Source organism: Nilaparvata lugens, unplaced genomic scaffold, assembly GCF_014356525.2.
Source record: "Nilaparvata lugens isolate BPH unplaced genomic scaffold, ASM1435652v1 scaffold5250, whole genome shotgun sequence".
Lineage (NCBI taxonomy): Eukaryota > Metazoa > Arthropoda > Insecta > Hemiptera > Delphacidae > Nilaparvata > Nilaparvata lugens.
The window spans coordinates 723-5,684 of record NW_024091125.1 but is presented as its reverse complement, the minus strand read 5'-3'; the positions used below and the strand labels follow the sequence as shown (position 1 = coordinate 5,684).

At 35.9% G+C, this 4,962-nt stretch overlaps 1 non-coding gene across 1 annotated transcript; it reads left to right on the top strand.

The window, feature by feature from the left end:
• The first annotated feature begins 264 nt into the window (after nucleotides 1-264).
• On the top strand, nucleotides 265-3,949 carry LOC111059989. The gene is made up of 3 exons (XR_005573867.1): nucleotides 265-380; nucleotides 2,135-2,284; nucleotides 3,757-3,949. It is a non-coding gene; the product is annotated as an uncharacterized LOC111059989 (transcript).
• The last annotated feature ends 1,013 nt before the right edge of the window (nucleotides 3,950-4,962 follow it).

The window sequence follows — 4,962 nt, the reverse complement described above, 5'->3', positions numbered from 1 at the left end:
AGCGAGCCTGACGGCTAGTCACTTATTAAAGTTTAGATCATATTTCTTAGACCCGGAGAGATCATTGAGTCAATACAAGAGAACATAAATTATACTTTATCAAATGATGATATCACTCGCATTATGCACTGATAAGTCTAGCTCTATTACATCATAGCTTATATAAATCAACTGAAAATCTCTATAGGTTGACATGCTGTATATTATCAGTTGACAAAAGGTGAAAATTAATGTGACAATGAGAAAATGCATGTGCATTAAGCTATTGTGACCTGTACCTATTTAATGGAGGCTTAGCAAATTTGATCCATCATTTCAATATGATTGTCAAGAGTGTAAGGATGGAGCTATTGTGGCTCATGGTAGCTGTATCATTTGTGGTGAGATACAAAATTCATATTACTATTACTTCTAACTATACTAAACATATTACTTCTTGAAAATTCTAATTTCTACAACATTTAATCACTAATTTTACTAATTTGACTTCAGTGAGGAAGTGCTGAATGTTTCTAGTTCTAAATTGTTGGATGCTATATAAAGTAATTCCTTCCTGATAACCAATTCATAACTCTATATTATAGCACTTCCTGATTGCATGAGAAAATCGTACCTCAAACTTTTCTTCAATTTATTGGTCTTTTTTGTATAATTTTTCAATCTAGCAGATTAGGCCAATTTGAAAATTTTCAAGATGAATACTTGATCAATGATCAAAAGTATGGTGCAAAAATAGCTAAGGTGCATCAATAGCTGGTGCATAAATAGCTATTCAAAAATAGCTTTCATTGAAGCCATATCTGGCTAGATGAAAACATTATTGTTAACTTATTCTAAGATAATCTTTTTCCATTTTTATTGACTAATATCTCAAGTGGGATAAAGTAAAAACAGGGATGAACGTAGGTAAATTAAACAATAATTAATATCCCAGATTGTAAAGTTCAATCGAGTTCCCAATAGATTTCGCTAGCCTAGTAGCCTTACATTCTAAATTAAACGTTGAAAATTATTGTTAGATTTCTTGTCATTTGAAACTAAATTAGGAAATTGAAAAAGTTTTGGGCAATAACCTGTTTTTTCTTTCACGATAATTGTATTGTTTGTACTAACCTAATAAATGAATGAATAAATAATTAGTAAATAATTTTAAGACCTGGATATTATCAAATTGACATTGTCTTGACATAGTTAACTCTATTCCAATCAATAATATTTTGTGAATCGCCTGTAACAGAAAACTAAAATGGTTTCAATGATTAATGGTTTCAATTATCAATGATTTATATAGTAGGAAGTTGGAAAATATTTCATCGTTCATCCTCAAATTCATTAATCGACAGTGACAATTGACATTGACAGATTTTTTACTGTTTGATCCATGCTTCATCACCGCAACGATATTATGATAAAAACCCGAACAATATTCCAATATTGTGATGTACTGCTCCTGTGAGGGGCATGGATAACACTAAAAAGGATAATTATAAACTTTGAGGTTATGAAAACGTATCTTGAAATTATAGGTTATGTTGGCATTCGCACGGCTTTGCGAAGGCATAGACAGCGACGAAGCTGTGTGATCTAGGCAGAATAAGAAAAGTAAATTCGTATGGTTTTTGTTGGTGGGGAGTCCCTTTCGGGAAGGTCCACCGCCTGAATATATAATTCAAGCCGTCAATGAGCCTCACGACTGTCATACTTCAGCCGGGACCGACAGTTTAACGAGCCCAGCCGATAACACGGGAGTGATCTGGTTAAAAATCTTTTGGTAATGAGAGGGTTCGAACCCTGGATCTCTATGCTGCTACGCAAGCACTCTATCCACTAGACCACGGATCACATCGGCAGAATGAAAGGTATATAGTAAAATTTCGATTTGAAAAATAATTTCCTGAATCGGTAAGTTGACGGTCTACAAAGTAGCCGAATTTGTTTCTTTTACTCAACTGTTTACAAAATTCTTTAAGGTATAATTTTGGGGATGTGCAGTCACTCAATATGTCACAATATTCTCTACGGATAAAAACATTTATCAAATAAGAGTTAGTTAAAGCTGTGACAATATTATCATTGTATGACAATCGTATTACATAATTTCCACCTAAATATAGAAATAATTCTTTGGTTTCAGGGACTTGTGAGCTGTCAGCCCACATTTGAGAATGATCAATTGGGTCTATCACAACCTGATGAGCAACAAGCTCTGGAGAGCACTAAAGAATTACTTGAAGATGGAATCCTGTAGAATCAGTTCCTGTAATAAGAGAAACACGAGGTGGAAGTAAGTTCTATGATAAATCCAGTGTAATCTGTGAAAATAAGAGTTAATACTTGACAATATCATTGATTGGAATAACAAGAGAAGACATCCATTTTACAAATTCAATTGCTTTCCGAACTTCAATCAATGGTAATGGTCAACTACAATAATCAATGAATGAAACTTTATCAATATACAATATCAGTAGCTGTTGAAATTGATGCTAGAACTCATCATATTATGAAGAATTCATTATAATACTGAGGCTCGGTTGCACAAAAGCCTGTTGAATTTTAATGATGGTTAAACTCCACGAGAACCAATCAGAGAGATTTGTTTCTGAGAAAAAGGCTTCTCTGATTGGTTCTTGTGGTATTTTATCGGGATTTAAAGTTAATAGTTAACAGACTTTTGTACAAACGGATGTTGGAGTACGATTTAAAAGTGTGTACTGGAATTGTTGAATGCGACTATTGTCATGGAAATTATATGCTCCTTGTGTAGGTACTTGTTGTAAAATGTACCTGATTTGACCATGTTCAAATGTGTTGATCAAGCTTGGTGAGGCCGGATATTAGACAACATATATGACACAAATGGCATATAGTCAAAACCGTTCGTGTCTTTGAAAATTTAATTGGAAGGTAAAAGTGAATTCATTCTTCAAATTTCCTTCTGCTATTTAGCTCTTAGGTCAATATTTGCAGTAGCAGAATTCCTCATTTCTATTTATATAGCTTTCATTGAATATTTGAAATAATTATTATACAGTAACAAATAAATAATTGTATTGGAAAAAATTATATATAGGTAGTTCTATGATATGATTCAGAGGTATTCTGGAGATCTACTTGAAATTCTGTCTACTTCCAGTCTGTCTGATATTTCTGAGCATGATGAAATCCCAGAGTTCGAAGTTCATTTTCAATAAGGGAAACCTTTCTTCCCAATTAAAAAATGTATATTATTATTAAACAGAAATTCAAATTGAATGCTGTAATTCACCCCGAAGACTTCTGCTACTGCAAATATTGACAACAGGGTAAACAGCTAGATGGAAATTCCATGAGCGCTACTATTCAAAAATTATTTGTCAGCACTGCAATATTTCAGTAATTTCCATCTGTAGACTGGCTGGCCGCTATAGCTTCGTATAAAATGAGCGCTGCTGTCCAGAGATTGTCAGTTTGGTGTAAGGGTAAGCATTCCTGACAGCCAATTGGGAGGTACTGGGTTCGATTCCCGGGCTGACAAATTATTTTTGAATAGTAGCGCTCATGGAATCACCATCTAGCTGTTTACCCTGTTGTCAATATTTGCAGTAGCAGAAGTTTTCGGGGTGAATTACAGCATTTAATTTGGATTTCCGTTTAATAATAATATTAAATTCATTAGCATTTGAATAATTGCAATATCTCAGTATTTCAATCTGTAAAAAATTAATACTTGGATGCAGAAGTAGCATGTTTCATATACGATCTTCGATGTTACAGATAGCAAATATGGTGGTGGAAAAGGAGGGGGTGGCGGAGGTGGTAAAGGAGGCGGAGGTGGAGGTGGTGGCAAGAAAAGTGGAGGAGGAGGAGGAGGAAAAAGTAAAAAGTGGTAAAAATACATATTAACAACTTGAATGTTGACTGCTTACATTCTACTGTCTTGAAAGAAGAATAAAAATTAAAAATTGAAGAACATGAAGTTTTATTCCCCATTGATGTCTTGAATTTGTGGAGTTTGTTCACACTGGTCGAGAACTGATTGTAAAGATTTTGAAGCTCTACTCAGTCAGACAATGATTGGTATGTATACTTTGAGAAGTTCATGTAATCACTTGCATTACCTGGACACTTTATCTCTACTTTCAAAGAGCAACTTACAACATCTATTTTCATGTTCTATCATCTTTTCATCTATATTATCAAGTTCTGTTCAAATTATTAGTGTTATTGGTGTTAATATGATTGGGTGTATTTTATTGTGTTTCGAACATGTTATTCCGATCCAGCGATTAAAGTCTCTCTTAATCACTCTGCTTTTTAAGCGGCGTGCTCTCGGTAAGCTCTTAGGAAGGGTGACTGTTTGGGGTCTACTTCACCAACTGACAGGCGAGATTCAGAACCATTTTCATTTATGGCTATCTAGATGAATTGGGTGTATTACTCTTCCATCATCACGCATTGAATCACCCACGCACAAGTATGTATAATAAGGGGATTCTGGGACCACCAGTGATGAGCAGCCTAATTTAACCTAACCTAACCTAACCTAACCTCCTCCTCCTCCTCGTCCACCACCACCTTCTCCTACACCACCTCCTCCTCCTCCACCTCATCCTCTCCTCCTTCACCTCCTCCTCCTCCTTCACCTCCTCCTCCTTGGGGCGTGGTGAAGGTGGAGGAGGAGGTGGAGGAGGAGGAGGTGGAGGTGGAGGAGGAGGAGGTGGAGGTGGAGGAGGAGGAGGAGGAGGAGGAGGAGGTTGGGTTAGGTTAGGTTAGGTTAGGTTAGGTTAAATTAGGCTGCTCATCACTGGTGGTCCCAGAATCCCCTTATTATACCTACTCGCACAATCCTTGAGCTCATATGAACACAATCATCAACAAAAGAGCGTTCATAGAGTTAGCAATTATTGTGGAGTTCAATTTTCAGCAAGTTGGGAATCATTTGGAGGATCCTGAGCTGATTTGGCAATCGAAAGTCTCCCA